Here is a 26,114-nt window from a genome sequence, read left to right on the forward strand (position 1 = left end):
CATATTTTTGGTAGTAAGTTAATCTTTAATTCAAATCTTTTAGGCTAATAACTATGATTGAGGTAAATGCCACTGTTCCAATTCCACCACAGTTCATATAACACTGCACTACTAGAGGTAGAGTAATGTTCATTTCTGCATCTTTGTGAGAAGGAACTGTCATCTATTTCCTGCTGTTATCCTCAGTACTGTGCCTAGTATAAGGTGGCACTCAGTGAGCATTTGAAAACACATAAAAGAACAAATAGAATGAGGTATAATCAAAATTTACATTGGCTCATCATACCTGCTTTGACTTTGTTTTTCACAGTAACACTTCCAAAGATGGCAAAGAATAGAAAAGCTATCCCTGCTGCGTAATCCACATATATTAGAAGCAGCAGCTTAATGTACCACTAATATGTATGCTATTTCTATAACAAAATGCCAAGCAAAAACAAATAGTAAAGCTGCAACCAGTGTAGATGTTTTATATAGTGCAATGCTTGATTAAAAGAAAACTTCACATTTATCTATACAGAAATCTAGTGTGTGAAATATATACATTGTTATGATTCCATTTCATTATAGCACAAGTACATGTATGTTTTGCTTTTTCTTGTTCTATTTCTCCTGCAATTGAGGGAACTCTTTCCTCTCTCCTTCTACAGGGATACCAGTAAGCAGACAACCCACGATCACATTTCATAACACAACTCCAGGAACCCAGTGGCCACAGAAAAGCCTTCTTTCATTGTGACTAGTTTAAGGACCTATGGGATATTAATTCATCATTGCGCTTTCTCATCACTGCATCCATTATGCCTGTCTATAGCTTACAAGGAGCAAAGAATGACGCAGACTGAAGCAGTAGCGGGAGATTACCAACACAATGACTCTCAGTGTGGGAAGGGAATTGTTGATACCGGCAGAAATGACTACAATCTGCTTTAGAAATATCCATGTTGCTTTGGTCTTTTAAGGCTGCCACATAAGTGAGATTAGTAATATTAATCTATTCTTCAGCGAGGAAAGTTACTGTATGTGGAAAATTAAATAGGACCATCCATTTTAGAATTGAAATGCTAAGTCAAAACCTTCTTCTGCAGCCTCATCCTTTTCTAGAGGGTGGTACATGTGTCAATGTTATAGGAAAGCATCCTTGCTCTCTTCCTTTGTTTGGGTCCGGTTTTACAAACAACCGTAGTATCTATTTCCTCGGCTTACGAAACCTGTGAACGAGCACAGCCAAGAACCAGCCATCTTATTCTTCCTTCAAAATGCATGAAAATATCACCTGCCTTTTCCATGCTTCTCCATAAAACACCAATGGACTGACAAAAAGCAAATGAGTGTGCTTAGTTAACCAATAAATGTAGGATTTTTTTTTATCATGTTCCTGTGAGTTAACTTACAAAATTCTGAGATTTGCAACTAGTCTTTGAATGAACTAGAAACATAATTTCGTCTCTCACAAATGTAGACTCTTTGTGCTAACAAAGATTTTTCTCTGAACACTGTTTTTCACTCCTTGAAATGAATGGTAATAAGCAGGGGCAGGGGCTGAAAAATACGGACCTCACTTCTTTTTGAGACGGAAGCTGAGTGCCATCTCCTGGTGCAATGCCTTCATGACACTCCGAGCATTGTGACTCAAAGAGGAATAATGAAAGAGCTGTAATGTTTTCCTGTGTTGTTCTCTTTAGCACAAAAGACGGGTCTTGACTTTTGAAAGAAAAACTTTTAAACACTCACATCATATCTGAGGAAAGCAATACACTAATGCAATAATCCCAAGGTAAAGCACATTTCTAGGTCACTGAATTTATTATCTTTTTTAGTCATTTAGAAGTTTAATTTGTTTAACTATAGTTCTATGCATTTTCTTTGAAGAGTAGGTCACTAGGGTACAGGAGGATGGGGAAAAACATCTACTGAGCCTCCTTCCTCTGCATGTGGATATTAATAGCTCTTATATTCGAAACCCATTTTTTACAAATTCTTTTATCTATTAAACTTCTTAAATACATAAATTTTATCATTCTATCAAGAAAAAAATTGCAATATAGTCTTACGGGTACATTTGTTTTTATGTAGTATTTTATTCTATTACCTATATGGTCAACTTGGACTGAGTCCAGTTATGGATTTGTGCACCAAATTAGCACTTTCAATATTTTTCCTACAGTAAAATTCTACTCTTCATTTCTAGGAAAACAGCCATACAACTGCCTTGCTTATTCTACATTACTCACATGGGAGTATGGTTACAAAAACAAACTGTATACATTGAAATCTATTTGTTGGTCCATTGTTTATGTTAGCAAAAAAGAAAAACATCCTAGATATGTCAGTATATTAAGGATCAGAAAGTAAGCAGATGGGTAACTTTTAAGTAAGCATAAAAAAGAAAAGTTATGATTTGTTTTTCAGTTGCTTCTCCAAATGGGACTTCTATAGATACAAGGAAACATGTAAAGTTTTAGATCTGAACAAGAAAATTCATTCTCACAGTGGATTTACCTTGTAACGTTCTAGAGTCCAAGCCCGTCATAATAAGTGCAACCATAAATCTTTGGTCAGTGACTCTGAACCTATTGGCTTCACTAGGAAGCATTTCCAAACCATAAATATAGGCTGATTGAAAACCAAGGTCGTGTCTGCATGATGATTTATAGAGCTATTTAAGGAAACTGTCTAGGAATTAATCCAAATGAACAGGAACAATTTCCTCAAATGTAAAGTATCAGATATGGAAATATTTAAATACATAGAGTTTTTAAGGTATATTCTCTTCATTTTGTGGATGAAAGACAGTGGAAAGAGAGATAAATAACTAATTTTAAATACCACAAGAAAAAGGCTGAAGAAATGAAAAAATAGCGATGTTTAAAGAGAAAGCTGGAGTGTATTTCTGGGCATACATTATCACACTATGAAGGTTCACTCATCCCTGTCCTCTCCAGCCCTTAAATTCCTTGTGATATTATCCCTATCATTATTCCCTATGGAAATGTCAACTGACCTCTCTGACTAGGTCAAATTGCCCTATTATATGCTTCATAGCACATGTATCTCAACTTTCATAGCTTTTTATCACAAATACAGTTTTATGTGATTATTTGATTAATTTCTGTCTCTTATATTGAACAGTACACTTCATAAGGATATCATTATATTGTGAGTGACACAGATATGCATGGTGTTTAGAATAGCGATTGGCCTCAATGAATAAATGTTCAATACATAAATGAATAAAAGAATAAATGAAAAAACTAAACAATCTGACCATGATTCAAGTTTATATCTTATTTTGGATTTGTATCTTTATGCTTTATATGCGAAGCTCTTGCTCAATCTACAATTAAAAAACCTAGCAATAATAAATGGAGTTGAGCCAAATTCTCAAGAATGTAAGATGCTCTTTTGAAATTAATTAGGTTCTTGAGGAAGCCTTATAAACAATGTTAGCTCATTAAGTCAGTAGCATTCCAATATTCTCATAGATTGTGTCTTGTCCCTTCAATCTTTTCCCTTACCGCAGTATGTCAGATGTCTGACCAACATTTTTGTTGTTTGCATGCTAACATTAGCAAAGATAATAAAGTTTCTATTTTATGTAAAATGCACTGCTAAACCAAACTCAATACTTGAAACAGGTGAATGACATTGACATTTGCAGAAAATATTGCTTTCATAGTCCTGAGGCAGAGGCTGAAATATTTTAAAGCAGTTAAGGGTTAGCAGCACTTTTTTTTAAAGCTAAAAGAGAATACAATTAAACAGAGGAAAAAGAGCTTGTTGAGTAGCAACTATTGCATTGAAATGTCTTACCAAATATATTATTGTATGCATGTGCTCATGCGCTAGTGAGGATGTAAAATATACTTATTTCCTTAGGATAATCAAAATATGTGAAAGCCATTGTGCTTGAGCAGTGGCTAGCAAAAATTTTTCCCTAGAAAACTAGATATTAGAAATTTTAGGTTTCATGGCCATATAGTCTCTGTTGCAACAACCCAACTTTGCTTTTCTAGTGTACTAGGCAGTACACAAACAAACAGAGGCAGCAGGGTTGCAAAAATAATTTTTTTTCTTTTTTTTTTTTTTACAAAACAGGTATCCAGTAGGCTTGGCTCACATGCTACATGATCAAAAGAAGTGAGGTTCTTCTCACTTAGAATTTCCACAAATAAGAAAAATATGTATTAATTTGGCATCAAAAAACTCCAAGGTCAATGATAAGGTGATTTGCATTTGAAAAAATGGGAGAGGATATAACATTTTTGGGAGCGTGTCCTAACATGCTCTCTGATGGCCATCTTCCATTTTACCTTTATTAACACAATGTTTCACATCAGCCTCCAAAAGATTTATGAAATAATTTTACTTTCACCTACTCAAAGTTGTTTGGATTAATAATTTCTAATTAATTTTCTTAATCAACTTCATATGCTTTTTTGGAAAATCTAATATATTTACCTTCTTTCTCTTTCAACTGATTCTCTTCAGCATTTCACAGCCAGTGATACTGCCTTGGCCTGGCCCTCAGTACTTTTTTGTCAGACTCATCAGCTTATTAACCAGACATCTTTCATTCTCTGGCAAAGTATATGGCCCAGGGACTGCTCAATCCACTGTGGGGGGAAAAAAAAGATGATAAATTCACAAACATGAAATCTTGGCTTTTCCACTTCTATGTTTTGCAGTTAAGGCCTTGATAATTGAGAGCCCTGTATCTGCATAAATTCAATTGGCTCAAAAGAATTAGGCAAATTATTGGTATTTTCTAGCATATTACAGTCACCTGTCAAAGATAATCCGTGACACTATTTCGTGGATCTTTTAAAAGTCACTTGATTTTGTGTCAATGTCTTTTCTGGAGCCTTAGTAATGAGGTCTTAAAAAGGACCCTAGAAAGACCACAGAAAACAGACAAGAAATGACTCCTTCTGGAAACCCTTTAGAAAATGGCTGTTTTGGAAAAGGATTCGAGAGACTAACTTTATCTTATGAAGAATAGATGATCTGTGAAAACATAAGTATGGCTTTTATAGAAGGGTTGATAAAAGAGCTAAGTATAATCTGTTTCTCATATTTAAAAGGCCAAAACTAAAGAACCAATTTAAGAGTAAGTAAGGAAAAGTCTGTGTGACTCAAGATGCATCTCCAGAAATCTTGTCCAGAGAAGATTTAATCACAAAGTCTTTTCAGACAAAACCGAATTTCTATCAAATTAATGTATACACATTTCGACTCATTTTCTACTTTTAAAAGACTTAATTTCTATTAGCTAATTTCTGCTAACTTAAATTCTACTGAGAATGGAATATGTCTACAAACAAACTTGAGATCATTTTAATATTTAAATAAATAATCCCAGCTTTCCCAACACATGAAAGAAATCCTTTGTAACTATGATTAAACATTTCTTCAGAACATTTAAACCAAAGGTTTAGTTTCTTCCTAGCTAGTGAGCTTTGGGTTAAATGTTTTAGCTAGTGATTATGATTTGGTTTTTGATTATAGACCTGGTTTCTAGAATGGTTGTATATTAGTCAGGTATTTCTATGATGATGCTGTGTAACAACCTTAAAATCTCAGTAGATTACAAAAAATAAGGGCAATATCTTATTCATGTACCTGCAGATGTTCTCAGCACCTCTGCTTCTAGAGGTCCTGCTCAGGTTGGCTCCAAGTGTCTCTCACTCCAGGAGCCTCGTCAAAAGAACACGACGACCTGGGACATGCTCTCGTTGTGGTGCAGGACGGGAGCATGGAACAATGAGAAGAAACACTCGTTGCATCTGAAAGTCTCCACTCCATACTGTCACACTGAAATTCTCCCTATATTTCACTGGACAATGTAAGCCTCATGGTCAGGATTCAAGTTAGGGGACTGATGAAGTATGCTCCACCTACAAGGAAGGCTCAGCAAGGGTGTGGAATAATTGCAAACAACAAACACCATTTACTGCTCACTGCATCAAAAATCTATTAAAATAGACTTTGTATAAATTCTTAAAGTCAATTTCCAATATTTACAAAAGAATTTTGTGGCAAGAAAATATAAAAGCAAGTAAAAAGAAGGCACCCACACGATGAATTGCCATGAAAGCCAGGCAAAGACTTTTGTATTTGATAATGACAACTCTAAGGAGCACAGAGAGCAGAGAGTTATTGCAGTATGTAATTCCTTCAGCCTGAGCTACTGTGTAGAGGAGAGAGAAGAAATGCAATTTCCATTTCACTGGGAAACTTTATGACAGATTTGTTTTTTTAAAAAAGAGGAAAGAAACAAAAATGTTTTCAAGATGCATAGAGTGCTGATAAATTAGAAGAAGCATTTGGGCACACAAAAAGATGGCAAGTTCAATTTGGGACACATAGAATTTGAGGTGACGTCAGCTCATAGGAATCAGAAATCTATATGTGATCATTAAAGCTGTAATCAAAAGAGTATGGAAAATGAGGGAAGAAGAGTACAGAGCCATAAACGGAGGTCTGAGTAATGCTCAGTCTTAAAAATGGGAACAAAAGAAGACAATAAACACGCGAAAGGGAAGAAAATCATCCAAGTACCTGTGTCCTAGAAGAAGGCATTTATGAGGCAGCCTAGAAAATGGGATCAAGTTGACAGTGGCATTAGCGAGACCTGGGTGATGAATCCAAACACTGCCTACCCAGGAAATACTGGAGAATGTTTCCTCACTGAGCTTCAGTTTCCACATAAAACTGGTCTAATAGCATCTGTTGAACAGTGAGGTTTAGAGACATAGCACCTTTAACAAATAGAGTAGTACTAGTAGATTGTGAAGGTAGAAAAACAAGACTTTATCCCAACCCTCCAGTAGGCCCTTAATACAAAAGGAAGTGAATGCCAGTTAAATGATTATTAATAATCAAGTATTACAGTTCCTTTTACTGATATGATAGGCTTTCTGTCTAACGTTTTCCTAATCCCTGCTCATTCTTTAGACATCAGTTGAATTGAAAGCCTTCCCTAATGCTCTGAACTACGCAACCTGTTATTCTTTCTCAAAGTACTTTATTCTCCTTCATAGCACTTATATTTCTTTATTTATTTGTATGTTTCCATAATATTGTCTTCCTTATTAGTCAGTCAACAGCAAAAACCATGCTATTTTCTTTATATTGCCTCCCCATCAGGATATAATTATGTCTCTTACTTCAGAAAAAAATTAATGCTACTAGAGGCAAAGCCGCCCAGTTTTCACTTTACTGTACTATTTACATTTTTACCTTCTTTCATCCTATAAAAAGTGCATTTCCTCTGAATCAAATTTAATTCTTTGCAGTTCTCACATGTGCTGTTTTTATCCTGTAAGACTTTGTAGTCAGTCTGTCTCTTTTCTTTCTCTCTTTCTCTCTCACACAACACTGGCAACCTCTTCTAGATCATTTCTAGAGATGAAGAACATTTTAGCATGACTAGCCTTTGTTATCTTAAAAAATTTCTCCTCCCAATTTACTTCCCTCCAGTCATATGCTCTTCCTGTTGTTCTTTCTATTGCTCCACTCCTCTCTAGAGCACTCTGTGTTTACTGTGTCTACTTCCTGGCTATTCATCCTTCCTCAGGCCACTACAATGAGGTTCCATCCACAAATTTAACAAAAGTACTATGGCAAATATCACCCGTCTGTCAGGGGGAAATAGGGGAGGGACAGTGGGGAAGTGGGGAGTTGAGGAGAGATAGCATGGGGAGAAATGCCAGGTATAGGTGATGCGGAAGACAGCAGCAAATCACACTGCCATGTGTGTACATATGCAACAATCTTGCATGTTCTTCATATGTACCCCAAAACCTAAAATGCAATTAATTTTATATATATATATATATATATATATATAAAATCTTTTTTTAACTTATAAGTTCAGGGGTACAAGAGCAGGTTTGTTACATAGGTAAACCTGTGCCATAATCTGTATCTGTACCCAGGTATTAAGCCTAGTACCCATTAGTTATTTTTCCTTATCCTCTCCCCCCTCCATTCCCCAGCCTCTGAGAGGCCTCAGTGTGTACTGTTCCCCTCTGTGTATCCCTGTGTTCTCATTTAGATTCCACACCTGACAATACCATTTGACAGTTAACTGTTCCATTCTTTTCTTTATTTCATTTTATTTAAGTTCTGGGATACCTATGCAGAACACTGTTACATAGGTATACATGTGTCGTGCTGGTTTGCTGGACCTATTAACTCATTACCTAGGTTTTAAACCCCACATGCATTAGATATTTGTTCTAATGCTCTCCCTCCCCTACCCCCCTGCCCCCCAACAGGCCTCTGTGCGTGATGTTCCCCTCCCTGTGTCCATATGTTCTCATTGTTCAACTCCTACTTATGAGTGAGAACATGCAGTGTTTGGTTTTCTGTTCTTGCGTTAGTTTGCTGAGAATGATGGCTTCTAGCTTTCTCCTTGTCCCTGCAAAGGACATGAACCCATTCTTTTTATGGCAGCATAGTATTTCACGGTGTATATGTGCCACATTTTCTTTATCCAGTCCATCAATGATGACTGCCCCATTCTTAAAACTCAATTTAACTTGACTTTAGAGACACCATTCTCTCCTGCTCTCTTATGTCTCCGATAGTTTCTACTTAGTTTCCTTTGCTGATCTGTCTTACACTCCTCTTTAATGTTAGTAATTACCAGAATTCTGTTTCTCCTTACTTTAAAGGAAAAAAGTCTTATTTCTTGATGACACTGTGGTTTCTAACACACAAAGGTGTATCATGAAAGAGCTGCCAAGCAAGGAATGAAATTAGAGCCACTGCCTAAAAATTGCACATACATCAACAACCTTTCTTGCCTATGTGTCTAATGGTTACTGAGTATATGTTATTCATTGATCATAAAAAAAACTACCATACTTGTATTTCTAAGCCAGGTCATTAGAACCTGTATCTTACATATAGACCAATATTTTCGAAGTCAGCTAGGTATACCCTATACCATATGTTTGCTTTAAAAACAGTATGTCCAAATGAGGGAATGTGTTCTCTTTCCAGGGTCCACAAGGGGGCGTAGTTTTAAGGGCAAGAACTTCCTAGCGCCATGCCCCCCTCTCATCTCTCTACATCCGGGAGATTTAACAGTTTATGTTTGAATTTCTTGGGCACGGGAAGAAACTAAGAGTCAGTCACTCCAGTGGAAGTTCTAAGGAACTCCCTTCATTGGCCAGGGGTCTTGGAGAAGGTGAGGGTTCCTCCCAGGTTAAAAGTCCCCTTCTTCCACACCCCGTCGGACTCCATGTTTGGGTCCCCTTCCACAAACACTCTCGTGCTGTGGAAGCTGTTTTTCTCTTTACTGGATTTCCCCTCTGGAGTCCCGTTCCACACTCTCCTGTGGAAGCCTGTCTTCCCCTCCTAAATTCATCTCTCTCTGTTCCCTTCCACTCAGTGTGGAAGCTGCTTTCCTCTCCCGGATTCCACCTTTCTGGGTTCTCTCACTCAATATGAGAGTTAGCTGTTTCTTTCTCTCTCCTTCTCCTGATTCTCTCTCTCTAAATAAATCACTTTCTACAAACACCTTTGAGTCCGGCATTTACTGCGCACTATGCCGTGGTCCCCTCTCTCATTCTTGAGAGGGCAGGAGGCCAAGAACCTGGAGAAACATCCTCTCAGGGGAGCCGAGGGCACCCTGAATCCCTGAACCCCAATATTACATTTTGGAGAGCCAGCCAGGAGAGGGGTACACTGGAAGAGGGGTACAACCAGGAAAGAGGTTCAGCCAGAGAAGACCTCAGAATTGTGAATAAAGCCAGCCCCATTCTGTCCTGTCTCTTTAAGAAGACCTGAAGTGGTCGCAGCCAGGGAGGGCTGAGGAACCTGAGGGCGGCGCCTCGGAGGCAGGACCCAGCCCCTCTTAAGCTTCGAGGGCCCAGCCAGAACTAAAAGCGTAAGTTTTTTACCTTCAAGCTCTCTCTCTGCCTTCCGTCTCCTTCTCTATCCTTCGGATATTATCTCTGGGACCAAAACCTCAGGGAGCCTGTGGGCTGAGTGGGCAAGCACGGCCCCGGGGCCTTTCACTCCTTGCTGGCCGTTAACACGCCAAGCCCCGGGGCGGAACTGAGCGTGCAGCTGTGGGCTGGAGAAAACAGCCGGAGAGGAGAGGTACGACCGGAGCCTGTGGGGGCCGGGGAGTGTGGCAGCCTGGCGCAGGGCTCCGGCAGGCCTCCCCGGCATTCCCCAGTCCCAGGCAGCAGGGTAAAAAGGCTCCCGTGCCTGCCGGCCACGGGTCCCTGTGTGGGCAGTAGCCCGGGAAGTGGCCCAGGAGTGCAAGTGGTTATGACCGGGTCAACACAGCGACCGACCTAAAGCCGCGGGGGTGGGGGAACACACGGCGGCCCAGCAGCCGCCAACAGGGCTTTTAAACTGACGGCAAGCGGCTTTTTTTCCTCTTCCGGTGCAGCTTTGAGGGAAATCTTTAACTTACCGGTGGAATCAGATTCCATGAGTGAATTTTGCCAGATTCAGCTAACAGTGAATGCGATGGGCAAACCGCATTTCTGTGCCAGAGTATCTTTGTAACTAAAGGAAGTTGGTGGTCCCTGAAGTCACATAAAATGAAGAAACTTGATTATATTTCATATTGTATGGAAGAATTAAATAATATTAGTGACCAATTCCCATTTTAGGTTTTTAAAAACTTATCCAAATAAATTTTCCTGTTAGACTGACATGTAAATAAAATTTGTAAATGCTAATTTATTCACATTTAGAATGTATAATTATGGTCAAATAAAAACTGTAAAGTTCAGATTAATGTATTCTCTAAGGCATTTCTAGAGTTTACTAATAAGTGAATCCAGTTGCTGCTGTTATTATTCTACCACTTATTACAAGCGAGACATTTTGCCATGTACTATCCATGAATTATTTTCCTTAATCTGTATAAAACCTTGTGAGTTAGATATTGTTTTATAACTATTATTCTCTAATATAGATGAGGAAACTTAGGCATAGAGAAAAAGCAAGAGCTTCCCTAAATATATTCAATCTGAAGTTCTAACAATCCTGTACCTACCAAATTGCTCACCTCTACTTTGATATTTTCATTTGTCCAACTCATTTTATATTGGCATCTCCATTTGGGCGCAATAAAACCACATTGATTTTTAAACTATAGTTCTTGTTTTGGTTAAAATGGATTAGTTTTTATCTTCTTAATTGTCTCCTTTATGTCTTCCTAGTTGTTAAAACTAGTCAAATTTTACTATATATATTACCATGCTACTCATCTTTTTGGCATCCAGCATTCAAATTTCGTAGAATATAGACCCCAAATAGACACAGAATTTATCTCCTGCAGTATGCACTAAAGAAAATACAAAAACTGATCTTAAAGGTATTAATATTTGTATTTAAAATTAACAATTAAATATTTGCTTGAAGTGATTATAGCAGATAAAGATTGGAATCAACTGAGGCAGATATAGAGGCAGATGACAGACAAAATTATTCTAAAAGCATGGTACAATCAATTAACCCGAATTAACTAACATAATTTTGTTTACTCATTCTTACCTTAGATATCAACAGTAATAGTAGGTTCCCTACTAACCTTTAAACAATGGAGCAAGCAAAAATATTAGCTATGATATTTTCTCATAAGATTAAAAAAAAAAAGCATGCTAATTCCATGTGGAACCTATTGTTAAAATCATTTTATCATCCATTTTAAGAATCTCCCACATTTCCAAACAGAACCCCCAAGCCCCTTTCACAACACTCTTTCCTGTTAAGAAAGTCATGAGCTCTTAAACACTTTAAATGGTTTTCTCTTGAAGGACAGAGACACATGGAGAGGAATCACCATAAGCAAAGTAGCACAGAGTGAAACACCATTTCTCTTGCAGGTGTCAGAGCAGAGAGATTTGGGGCGCTTGCCTGACTGGAGCTGCATTGTCTGTGACAGTAAATAGCCTGGCACAGCAATGACTACAAAGTGCAATCTGTTTTTTCTCTATGCATTGTGTGGGTTGGGATTTTTCATTTCATACTTCATTTGCACCTGCTGAGTGATGCCACAGAATGGCAAGACTTTCCATCTCCTCCCACTTAGGAAGCAGCACATTACGCACAGCAGTGGCACCCACGCCAGTCATCAAGGCTCTGGCCTAATCCTTATTGTGAGTGCAGAGCTATCTTCCTTTTGCAGTCCTGCATAGGTGATAAAAGAAAAGTACTAGGATTTGATTAATAAGAGTACAAAACAAAAAGTAGCCTGTGATTCACTCTCTCTCCTTACCTTTTAATTATATCTGCTTACCAATGCTGTGCTTTCCATCAAATGCTGTTTTTCAAGAAAAAGTAGTGTCCTCTAAACATAGAGTATTATAATTAACAGGCACTCAAGGAGTAAGAAATGCACATTACTTTTAAAATTTTGGGGATTCCCAGGTTTTGACTTGTATGATAAGTATCTTAAATCTAAATATATATCAAACATTTCAACATGATTTGAAAACATGCACACATGAATGTTTAAACAACCTGACTATACTTAGAAGCCCTACTTTTTACTGAGGACATGCTCACATTCACTAGTGGAAAAGTATGCCTGGAATACTAAACACTGATTTAAACATAAGCTTAGTGGAAAATACATATCACATTCAAATTAAATAATTTCTGAAAGAAAATCAGAAATGAAAACCGAATGTGGATTTATGGAACATGCCCTGAAAGAGATCAAAAGACACTTTGGACTCTTGAATGAAATTGACTAACCCATCGTCTCTAAGGTATATATAGAAATATGTACGTATATATAATTATATTAAGGAAAACAAAACAAACACCTAACAATAATAAGGATCTACATAAAGCAATAATGTCCTATTCAGAAAACTAAATGTACTTAAAAGCGTGGTAACACAATCAAGAACTCTACTAAATCCAATTCATCATATGATTAATACTAGAAAGAATGATATTGAAAGAGTGTATGGAATACATGATTGTATGACAGATGATTTCTTACGGTTATGAAGGGGTAGATCTTTTCATAATTTAAAAGATCCTTCATGATTTTAGGAATAAGGATGTAGAGTGGACTTAGACCTTACGCAAAGTACTCTGAGAAGAGGGTAAAATTAGTGAATATCATAAGTAAACTTTTCTTCTAGTAAATATGATCTTTCTTAGAGATCTTTGCACAATCTGGAAAAGTTAACTATTGTGATATGTTGTACTTTGGATGTACCCTCCAAAAAGCATGTGGAAATACAATCCCCAGTGTTGGAGGTGGGGTCTGGTGAGAGTTGTTTGGATTATGGGGTCAGATCCCTCATGAATGGCTTGGGCCATCTCCTTGGTGATAAGTGAGCTCTCACCTTGATTTCACACAAGATCTGGCCATTTAAAAGTGTGTGTCACTCCCCTCCACCCCTGCTCGGCTCATTCTCTCTCTTTCTCTTTCTCTTTCTCTGTCTCTCTCTCTGCCTGTCTCTCACTCTCCCTTGCTCTCACTTTCACCCTGTGAGCTGCCTGCTCTTGCTTTGCCTTCTGCCATGGTTGAAAGCTTCCTGATGCTTCACCAGAAGCCGAGCAGATGCCAGCACTGCGCTTCAGAATCATGAGCCAATTAAACTTCTTTTCATCATATATTACCCATTCTTAGGTGTTTATTTATAGCGATGCAAGAACAGTCTAATATATGATGTTCAGTGATTAAACAGAAGTCACTTCATTGCTAATCATGATATTCAAGTTCAGCTTTGAATAATACCTATACAAAATAGCTCTTGTAAATGCAAATTCCCTTTCACCATTGCAGTCTGATATTTTCCATTCTAATGAAAATTAATTGTGAGCATATGTGGATGCAAGTCCCATTAAAAGAGCATAGTTCAGTCACAGAAGCGTTCTAATCAACTAAAAATTAACTGAATGTGCTAGTGAAATTTCATAAAACCTCACCAGATATCAATAACTAATATTAAGAAATTCGAATTAAATACAGTATATGGACAATTTATGACAGTCATAGTTGAAACTGCCTTTGATGACTCAGAAATTGCCTCATCATTGTGAAAATGATGTTATAGTAGTGTTATAGGTTGTTTTGCACTGAAAAGCAATAAGGCTAGGTTACTTTATTAAGCTCTAGTAATTTATTCATTTTTTTTCGAAAAAGTATATAGATGGACTTCTCTATCTCATGCACTGGGCATGTGCATACAATAGGTAACTGTACTGATTCTTCCCTGAACCTCCCTTCAAGTACTTTACACTTTGACACCAAAGATAAATGAAAACTTAATCCACAACAGAAGTTTTACAGGCATCAAGTGATGTTAACAATCCGTACGCCCTTCTCAAGGAAACTCATACCAGGACATCATGACCATCGCCACTTTTGATAAATGCCTGTCTATGTTTCAAAAGCAAATTGATTGGGGGAATTATAATGAAAATAAACATCCCAGATATACTTATAGCCGGTTAATTTGTTAAGCTATTAAATTGTATTTGTTATCTTGATATATTTCTCTACATCTCTTTTGATGAGGCTGTTCAATTTTGCCTAGGGATTTTTGGCCAGGCTGAATGCAGAAGCTTCTGAGAATAAACATTTCTCACTGCTTTTTACAAAAATCTAAACTTCTTGAAGAGATTATCCCAAGAATACTACCCAAGGAAGGTATAAGAGTTATTCTGCTGGGGAGAGCGAGACAGAAGAAAGAGATGGCCCTGAAATTGGGAAGCGTCCCTGAAAATCCTGCGGCAGTACTTTAGCAAGGTGGCTGTTTTCAGGAGGTGAGGGCTATACTGTGCACATAAGGAAATTCTCCTGGACAGTGGGGAGGAACCAATGGGAGGTCTGAAAAGGCCATGCCAGCTCCACAAGTGGTGATGCAGAAGCAACAGATGGGGGCCTGAAACTGCCATGTTTAAGTCTTTCATAAAAACTAGGGAATTTGAACAGCATTGTAGGGAGAGAGAATTTCAGTAACAACTAAGGTAAAATTCCCTTCAGAAAAGATTTAAGTTGATTTAAAGAAAATGATGTAATATGATAGTTCTTGTTTAGTTGAGCTTGTAGGCTAAAATTTATTCTTTGTATAGAATTATTACTCCTTTCTCCTGGTTCTGTTCCCCAAAAAGAATAATGTATTAACCATACAACATTTTCAAATTTTGTATTTCAGTAGGCAATGCATATACATGGCACAAAGTTTGCAATATAGCAGTAATTTAAAACAGTGTTGGCCACCAAATAAGCCCTAGTGGAAGAGGGAACTAAATCAGAGAGCAATTGAGAAGGCTCTCTGTTTTGTGATGCCAGTTTTGGAATCACCAGTTGCTGACTATACCCTATTCACAGTCATACCATATATTGTGTGTGCATAGTGCTTTATCATTATTTTCTTTGCTTCTTTTTACATATGCCTAAGTGAGAGTATTTCCTCATTCTCTTTTGTTTGGTCATGTCAGGCAAAAAAATTTCCAGACAGCTTTTCCTTTTGACAATGTAGAGTTGCCAAACTTAGAAAGCCTGACACGACCTATGACTGTATTACAGTCAGTGGAATACCCTAATTTAATGGGATTCTGCGCAAGGTGTATATTTCAGCAGTCATCTATTTTAAAGTTGCTGGTAGCTTAGAAAAAATTTGAGTAACAAAGTTGGAACTATATCTAGACCATCAGTCTATCTACTAACAGTTACAGATATCAGGAAATGAATCTATTAGAAAGGCAACAGATATTGGTTATCCACAGAGAGGATGGGCAATTAAATTTCCAAGCATCTATAAGTTATAAAAACTGTCTATAAGTTGTCCATAACTACCTACATAGGTTACAATAAAACGACATTATAAATAACCCCAAAGAGATTGAGAAGAAGATTGGGCTGTGGTTTGAAGACAACTTTTACTCGGGCTACCAAAGAGCTGGAGTGAAGTTACCAAAGAAGAAGATGAGGATGGCCAGTGCTCCCTGAAACAGTTTGGAAAAAAGGAATGTGACACTTGGTAGTCCCAAATGCTAATAGCCTGAAGTCTCCACATAAGGGGAAATGCGAACAGGAAATTCCTATATACCATTCATACTCCCAGTCCACATCAGGAATTCTGGTTGCTACCCCCATTAAATGAACCTAAAGTCAGAAACAAAGTCATTTAAAGACAACTTAGTCATCAGAAATGATTATGAACACCACACCCTTGTGTTGTGAAGGGAAAGGCAGTTCTGTTACCATTCTTTTAATGGCTTTAGTCTCAGAGAAAAGTCACATGCAGGAATGCAGATCCTTCGCTAAGAAATCTCTTCTGGAAATAATGCTTAGCCCAAGGGTCCTGGAAAATGACTTTGTACAAAAATTATAGGTGTTTCAGCAAAGTGTCTTATCATTGATTACTTCAAATAATAACTTTTAAGACTTGCTTGTTAGACTGCCTTTCAGCATATAGTTTTGAGAAAAAGAGAGATGTTTCTATGTTTTTGTACTAAGACCCGTGGGGCAAAGATCCATGTAGGCACTGACCAATCTGATTTGGATATGCACGCATGATTTCTACATGTAGTGCCAATGGGCAGACTGTCAAATTATCAGAGAAATGTCCTACACAGTTGTGAAAGGAAAAATACAGAGGCAAGGTCACCTCTTGCCTCCTTGGTGAGCTTTTTGTTTACCTTTACCTGGGTTGATTCATAAGAAACCTGAAAATGATGGCTTAGTCATAATATCATTATTAGTATACAAATTACAAAAGAATAAGGGCCCTTATGCTTAAATGATATGGTACAATTAGCACTTGCTAAATATATTCAAATAATTCATGAGAACATCAGTACATAGTTATAATCATTTCAGCTTTCTAACCTTCACTAAGATGAAAAATGTTTATACAAAATACCTAATCTAATACATGAGAAGTCATATATAAAATAATTAACATCATGCATTCTTTAAAGCTTTTGAATCTAGATAAAATAACTGATAATAAAAGCTTTTGTTAAGCCCTTGGTACATATATAAGAAAAGAAATGTCGTGTTTATAACAGAAGTTGGATAAATTATTCCTACATTTGCTGTGAAAATTGTAGCTTCAGGAATAGAGCTAATCTTCAGAAAAGTTTCTGCTGAATTACAATCAGCTCTATCCTTAAAAAAAAATACTCATTTTTTTTTCTGCATAGCATTTTTGTTCAATAAATGGATTTTTAAAATCTACACTTTAAGAAACACTGAGAAAAAAAAATGCACCTGGCCATGAAGAAAAACAACAAATTTGTAACTTACAGAGTAGTCATTTGTGATCCTAGCCATATGACATTTCATGTTTATATTTATATAGCATTTAATTTAAAGAGTTAATGAAAGAAGGATTTGTTGGATAGTCCTCAAGCATTGTGGCCTCTAGCAATAATTTTTGACCTGCAAAAGCACTGGATACAGAGTTGAAAATTATTGCTTGAGCTGAACAGGCACAGAGGAGGAAAAAAGAAAGAAAACAATCTAAGTGTGATATTTGTAAACACTTTTTAGTATTTTGTAAATAAAATCTCTGACTATAATCATCAGGTATTCATAAATTCAAAGCTCTTGCTCTATCTCTCTCTCAAATACACACACACACACACACACACACACACACACACACAAACAAACAATATTCCCAACATAAGTAGCCTCTGTTTGGCGTCAAATAGATTTATTAATATTATATTTTCCATTAAAAAGGCAGTTGTCATTAAGGAGTCAGGGACATTTATCTTTCCCTAGAAACATAATTTTATTCTAATTTGGTGTATCATGTATAGGTATTAAAAATAAACACTATTAAAAATGGCTAGATATACTTAATACGTACATTGCAGCTGGAACAAATTTCAGTTGTTTTCATTTTGTTTTGAGGATTTTCTTAAATGAAGTAATTCAGACATATCTAAAAATATAAAAATAGTAAGTAATCGCCCATATGCCCACAATACAGCTTAAGAAATGAAATATTGTAAATACAGTTAAATGTTCTCTCTCTTCTTAATTATATCTTTCTTTCTCCCTAGAAGACAGCACCATTTTAAATTAAATGTTTATCATTCTCATTGTCTACCTCTACACTGTCACTACTTGTATATTTCCAATTAAATATTTGGAATAATCCTGTGTGTATTATTCTCCAAGAAGCTTTTTCACTCAACACATGTTTGGAAGATTTACTCATAATAACACAAATGGTTCTAGTCTAGTTCATTTATTCTTACTACTTTCATTCTACCATACAACTTTTCCACAATTTACCTCTTCATACTGTTAATTATAATTATTTACTTTATCTCAAATATTTCCATTTCAAACAATGAACTATGAACACTCTTGTGCACACCTCTTTTTTCTGTGTTTTAAAAATACTTTATTTTATTTTGTTTTAAAGTTCCAGGATACATGTGCAGGACATTCAGGTTTGTTATATAGGTAAATGTGTGCCATGGTGCTTTGCTGCACCTGTCAACCCATCACCTAGGTATCAAGCCTCACATGCATCTCCCTGTCCCAGCAGCAGGCCCAGTGTGTGTTCTTCCTCTCCCTGTGTCCATGTATTCTCATTGTTCAGCTCCCACTTGTGAGAACATGTGGTGTTTGGTTTTCTGTTTCTTTGTTAGTTTGCTGAGGATAATGGCTTCCAGCTTCATCCATGTCCTGGCAAATGACATGATCTCATTCCTTTTAATGGCTACATAGTATTCCATGGTGTATACATACCACATTTTCCTTATCCAGTCTATCATTGATGGACATTTGGGTTGATTTCATGTATTTTCTATTGTGAATAGTGCTGCAGTGAACACATACATGCATGTATCTTTATAACAGAATAATTTATATTCCTTTGGGAATATACCAAGTAATGGGATTGCTGGGTCAAATGGTATTTCTGGTTCTAGGTCTTTGAGGAATTGCCACACTGTCTTTCACAATGGTTAAACTAATTTATACTCCCCCCAACAGTGTAAAGCATTCCTAGCTCTCTGCATAACCAATATTATACCTAGGATACATATCTAGGAATTGCTGGGTTGAGTCCGTTGTCAAGCTTATTAGATAATAGCCACACTCTCTAAAATTATTTTACCGAATTTTCAATCATAATAGCACTGTATAAAAGTTCCCTTTGCTATATATACTTGTCAACATTATTAGACTTTTCACTTCATGCTAAGCTGTGACATAGCATCTCACTGAGGTGATAATCAGCATTTTCTTGGCTATTAATGAAGTTGCATATCATTTCACGTATTTGTTGGCCAATGGCATGTCTTCCACTCTTTCTATATTCTTTGCTCATTTCCCACTGTAGTATTTGACTGTTTTATTATTAATTCATAGAAAATATTGAAATATTCTTGGTAGTAATCCTTTGTCATCTCTATAAACTACAAATATCTTAATCTAATCTGTTCTCATTATTTTTCTTTTTCACAATGCCTTTTAATGAATAAAGGTGTTTAATTTTACCATAGTTCATTTTATTACAAATGCCCTAGACTGTTCTAGACTTTTGTTTCTTGTTTAAGAAATCCTTCCTTATTAAAGAAATATCCTTCTTTGTTTTCTTCATAAAGCATGAATGTTTTGTTTTCATTTAGATTTTCTATTCAAAAGAGCATTTTTGACATTATTGTTTATAATTAAAGATAATTTTTACAAGGATAATTAATAAAAGTCCATCCTTCCCCAATTATTTTAAAGACCTTGCCTCACATGTATATAGTTGTATGTGTGTGTCTGTGTATGTGTGCGTACATATCTATGTATGTTGTGTGTATATAAACATTTTTTGTATATATATTTGGCTATTTGTTTTAATTGGTTCATTAATCTATGTTAATACCAGTACTGCCTTTTCTTAATTACTATTACTTTAAAATGTTTTGATATATGAATGGGCTATCTCTTCGAGTTGTTCTATTTTACAAAATCTTTTATAAAAATGCTGTCTCAGCTTTTTTCCCCTTTGCCCTTCTATATGAATATCAGAATCATCTTGTGAAGTTCTATATAAATACTGGTAAAATTTTTATTGGAATATTGCTTTGAATTTATACATACATTTTAAGATAATGTGCATCTGCCATATTTTGACTTTTTCTATTCCACACAATATATCTCTCCTTTTCTTTAGTTCTTCTTTAATGACATTCAATAGTTTCTTAATTTTCTTCATAAAAGGCATGCTCATCTTTTGTTAAATTTATTCCTACTGTTTTACATTTTAGTTGCAATTGTAAAATGCTATCCTTTTAAAATTACATTTTAAATATTTCTTACCAGATCTTATACATAATAAATATGTTGAAACCTTCTATTTCAAATTATTTAGTTGTAATTTTTCTTGAGTTACCTATTAACATCAAATATAGAGAAAACTGGTTATTCCTTTTCTATCTTTACATTTGCTTACTCCAGTCTCTAGGCTTACTGTTCTGGCTGGTACAATGTAAAATGAGGCATCCTTTTCTTATGATTCTTTTTAATGGGGATATTCTAATATTTCACCACTGTGTGAGATGTTTGGCAGATTAAAGTGTTTTTTTCTATTCCTACTTTTCTAAGATATTTTATCAGAAAATATTATTAAATCTTGTTGATTTTTTTTCTCTTTTTTGAGATTATCCTGTGATTTTTCTTTATTAATCTGTTAATGATTAATTTCTTTAATAGTTTTTTCAGTGGTGCATTATCCTTGCATTTCTGTGGTAAAACTCACTTGATTATGATGCATTTTTTATACATTGTAGATTTTGTTTGCTAATTGATTGGTTTAGGATTTTTTTTTTTTTTAAACTAAGTTGATGTAGTGACCTGGCTTGTAATTTTCTTTTTATCAATATTCCTTACAGCTGTCTGGTTTTCGTTAAACTGTTCTATTAAGAAGCTGGACAATATTCTTGCTTATTCCAGTCTCTGGAACAGTCCATTCTATGTATGGTGATACTGAAGTCATGTGTTACTTGAATATTTGATATAGCTTGCTTGTAAAATCAGTTTGCCTAGATGGTGTGCATCTGTTGTAGAAAGAAGGGAGAAGGTTGATGCATGGCAGCATTTTAAAGACTGTTTCAGTTAAGTAGTTAGAGCTCTTTCAATGTTCTCTATTCCTTAAGTCATATTTTTACAAGCTGCATTTTTAAACAAATCATGCCATTCATCCAAGTTCCCAAAATTATTGTCAATAAGATGATCATATTTTTTAAAGTCTGCTTTGTGTGTGATTAAGTCACCTTGGTTATTGATTGTTCATTTCTGCCTTCTCTCTTCATCAGTCTTGCTTTTATTCTACTACTTTGAATTTTTTCTGTTGTTTCTTGTTAAGTTCTTAAGTTGGTCACCAAGCTCATATTTTTCAGCCTTTTTTTTGCAATAAATCCCATTCTGAACATTGTTTTAGTCATATCCTATAACTTTTGATATATTGTATTTTCTGTATTTTTCAGTTATATTGTCTAATTTCCATTATGACTTCTTTTGTGAGTTATATAGAAGTGTATTATTTCCAAACATACAACGGTTTCTTTTCCCATAGGGTAAAAATTTTTTGCTGGTCAATTCTTTTGTTGAGAATTCAGCACTTCGAGGGCACTGGCTTTAATCAAGTAGTTCGATGCAAGTCTCACCTTGTTCAATTCAAAGTCCTTGACTCCTGTTTCTGTGCAGCAACCAAAATCCAATCATCTTGTGATTGGCAATGCCCAAAGCCACAGCTTTTTATTTGCTTCCCAATTCTTTCTTCATTTTCAAGCCTTGTGGTCCTTTCCTTTTTTCAAGTTAAGTTATATATTTTTAAAATGTTTTGTAGCAGGAAGTTTTCAGACTGTCTAGTCAATCATATTACCAGAAACAAAATTCTGAAGATAGGTGTTCATTTGCACATGGTAGCTTGGAAAAAGTGTAGGGGTGTGAAATTTTTTCCATATTCATCCTTTTTGCTAAGTAAATATAATTCTCAAGGGAATATTAATTTGTCAAAAGAACCTTCATGCAGAGGATTACATCCATTTCAGTGTAGATTACCTATGGTAGCAATTCTTTTGCCTCTTCATTGTATCTATTATTTTATCTATAATGCCTCTTAGACTCAGGGACTTGGAAATTTCTCCCCAGTGCCATAGTATGTCCTGTTTAGATGTCAAATGGTATTTATTCAGAACCTATATCATTATACCAAAGAGTAAATTTACTTAGAAAGTATTAATATGAGGAAACATCAAAATAAGTAATTGAGAACAATTAGGAAAGAGACAAGGAAGAATTGGGTAGAAAAAAAATACATCCAAACAAAAAAATACCATGCCAAATTAGTATCATACAACATTGTGCAATTGCTGGAGGTGAACCAAATTTGCAACTTCAAAAGAACAAAAAGCAAAGAGGGAACCATTATCCATTACAAGAATCAAAATGTCCTAGTATTAAAACAGACAAGTTGTCAAGGTATTTGATCAAATATGATATTATAATAAGATAAAGCCACATTTAGCCTTGTGTAAATTCTAATACAGTATTATGTAAACTAAAACACATGCCCTGGGCAAAAGCAAAGAACATCCAGCCAGCAAGTGCTGAAGGACGCAATTGAAATGAAGCTTATGAATAGCATAGAATTTTCCCTATGTTCTGCGTACAGGCTAGACAAAGTGATTTTATTTTTTCTTTTTGATGCAGAGTATCTTTGTAGCCCAGGCTCAAGTGCAATGCCACTGTCTTGACTCAGTTGGGGTGAGTTCTCAAGAGAAATATTTCCAGCTTTTACCCTTTCAATATGATGTTCGCTGTTGGTTTATCACTGATGACTCACTATTTTGAGGAATCTTTCCTGCATACCTAGTTTGTTGAGAGTTCTTGTTATAAAGGGATGTTGGGTATTATTGAATGTTTTACTACATCTATTGAGAGCATCATATTTTTTTGCTTTTGATTCTGTTTATGTAATGAAACACACTTATTGACATGCATGTGTTGAACCAGCCTTGAATCCCAGGAATAAAGCCTACTTGATCATGGTGTGTTAAATTTTTGATGTGCTGCCAGATTTGGCTTGCTGGCATTTTGTTGAAGATTTTTGCATGTATGTTTATAAGGGATATTGACCTGAAGTTTTCTTTTTTATTGTTGTGTTCCTGCCAGATTTTGGTATCAGACTGATGCTGGCTTTATAGACTGAGTTAAGAAAGAGCTTATTCTCCTCAGTTTTTTGGAATAGCTTCAGTAGAATTGGTATCAGTTCTTCTTTGTCCTTGTGGTAGAATTTGGCTGTGAATCCATCTGATCCAGTGCATTTCTTGATGGGTATGTTTTTTAACATTATTGCTGATTCAATTTCAGAGCACAATATTGGTCTGTTCAGGGTTTTAATCTCTTTGTAAGGCTGGTCTAGTTGAAATGAATTTCCTCAGCATTTGCATGTATGAGAAGAATTTTATTTCTCCTTCATGTATGAAGTTTAGTTTTGTGGGATGTGAAATTCTTGGTTCGAATTTCTTTTTTTTCAAGGATGCTGAAAATAGGCCTCCAATCACTTTGGGGTTGTAGTTTCTGCTAAAAGGTCTGCTTCTAGCCTGATGGGTTCCCTGTGTGCATTACTTCACCCATCTCTGTAGCTGCATGAACAATTATTTCTTCTAGGTTGACTTAGGTGAATCTGATGACTGTGTGCCTTAAGGATGACTGTCTTCTGTAGTATTTAGCCAGGGTTCTCTGTATTTCTTGAATTTGCATGTCAACCACTCTAGTGAGATTAAGGAAACTTTCGAGGACTCTAGGCTCAAATATATATTCCAAGTTGCTCATGCTGTCTCCTTCTCACTCAGGAATGCCAATGAGTCATAGATTTAGTATCTTTACATAATCCAATAGTACCCTTTTTAAAAAAATTTTTGTTTGTCTGACTGACTTGGTTTAAAGGTCTTAGAGCTCTGAGAATCTTTCCTCAGTTTGTTCTATTCTGTTGTTAATACTTCAAATTGTATTACAAAATTCTTGTATTAAATTTTTCAGTGTTAAAAGCTGTTTGGTTCTTACTTAAAATGGCTGTTTTCTCTTTTAGTTCTTGGATTCCTCGGTTTCCTCGGATTGGGTTTTAACTTTCTCCTGAATCTCAATGAGTTTTCTTGCCACCTAGAATCTGAATTCTGTGTTTCTTATTTTAGTCGTTTCAGGCTGGTTAAGAACCATTGCTGGACAGCTAGTATTAATAAACTCGTTTGGAAGTAAGGGTACACTCTGGCTTTTCTATATTGCCTAATTATTGCACTGATTCTTCCTCAACTGGAAGGTTTGGTGTTCTTCACCTGTGGTGTAATTTGAGTGTAATTAATTGGCTTCATTTCTGGATGTATTCGGAAGTCCAAGCCTCTGTACATAGTCTTTATTTGTGGCTGAATTCTTGCCATTGGTTTCATAGGGGGATATATTATTAAAATATTTTTGGTGGTATAATTTGGTGTGTAATCCAGTAGGTGACACTTAGATTAATGGGTGGTAGACAGGCTCTTAGCCAAACAGCTCCTCTATGTTTCCTCACATTTGCAGCCATGATCTGTGATGTGACAGGAAAAGAGGTAATCCCTTCACTAAGTTTACTCCTGGCCCTGGACACCGCCCTCATCACTGACACTGTGGCAGCATTTATTTGGTATTTTCAGCCACAGGGCTCCTTGGGTGGAGGCACTGGCAAAAAGATAGGCCACACCCTTTCCAGACCAGCCCTGTAAAGGGAGGCACGCTCTATTCCCACTCCTTCTCACGACATACATATTTCACTCCTCTCAGTGCTCTAAGAGTGCGGGCTTCTCTTCTGCTCAAGGGCCAGGTGCAGATCTTGATTTAGCACTCCCAGGCTGCACATTGTAGACTTGAGGTGCTCGGAATTACCTGTGGCTCCAACCATCCTGACCTTCACAGTCAGGTTCCAGGTGTGCTGGGCAATCCAAAGTGCTCCCAAGCCACCAGGAATGTAATCAGGTGAAGCAAAGCACCTATGATGGGCAGTGGTGGCTGCACTGTGCACAACTCCTTGCAGAGTGGCTGGGCATGGGTCCTGGGAGGGGCTGGCAGGCAACAAGGCCTGCAGAACAGACATGCCCCAGTCCTGTGGAAAAGTCAGTCCCACTTTCTCCTGGTCCAGCTGTCAGCAGGGGCTCAACCTTCCTGGGGGATGAGAGGGATATCCCTCGGGGAGGGAAGCCTATAGCCACTCCCTGCCCAAGTTACGCCATGCAAAAAGGCCCCTAGTTCTGTGCTGACTGAAGCTCCATCTGTCTATTCTCCAGGCAGATGCCCCATCAACTCAAGAATCCATGGAGGACATGAGTTCTCTGGTTGCCAAGATTCCAGAGGCCTGCAGAGAGAATGGGCAAGTCCCACAGGCCCTTCACTCACTTGTTCCCCAAAAGCCATTCCAGGCTGGAACCAGCCTAGCATTTGAGTACCCTGTGCATGCTTCCCAGCCTCCTGTCTCAGCCTCAGAGTGTACATCATATCTCCATCCACTCCTGGTGTTTTCTCTCTGAAGGTCTGTCCAAATTATCTTCCTACACTCAAAACCTTCTCTCTCTCTTGGTGGGAATGGTGCTTCCTGGCTATGTCTAGTCAGCCATCTTCAGTGTACTAATTGTTATCAAATATCTATAAGTTTTGTTATAGAACCATAAGAATTTTAGTTTTATGGCAACAGTTGATACACCAGGATTAAATGCAGGACTTCATACCTGGAAAGTAAAAGCCAATTAATTTTAAAAATCTGCTGAATCTTTAATCATTGAGATAGGTTGTTATTAAAAACTTATTGTATTATTTTTGGTGCATAAAAATAGATCAAAAGTAAGTATTGAGTAACTTACGTTGTACACTATTGATGTAATTTGGAGAACAAATTAAGTGCAACTCAATAGGAGCCTTAAATTTGTTCTGTAATTGTTTGATGCCTTCTTGGAATGGAAGTAAGAAGTACACAACCCTAATGAAATAGGAGGTATGCAAAAAAAATTAAAGAACATTTTTAAAAGAGTATACAAATATTAGGTAAACCTATATAGAGACAGAGATGGGAAGTTTGGAATAAGAAAATAAGGTGACATTGCCGTACTCTGAGGTAAGG

This window comes from Cebus imitator, unplaced genomic scaffold, assembly GCF_001604975.1.
Source record: "Cebus imitator isolate Cc_AM_T3 unplaced genomic scaffold, Cebus_imitator-1.0 Scaffold104, whole genome shotgun sequence".
Classification (NCBI taxonomy): Eukaryota; Metazoa; Chordata; class Mammalia; order Primates; family Cebidae; genus Cebus; species Cebus imitator.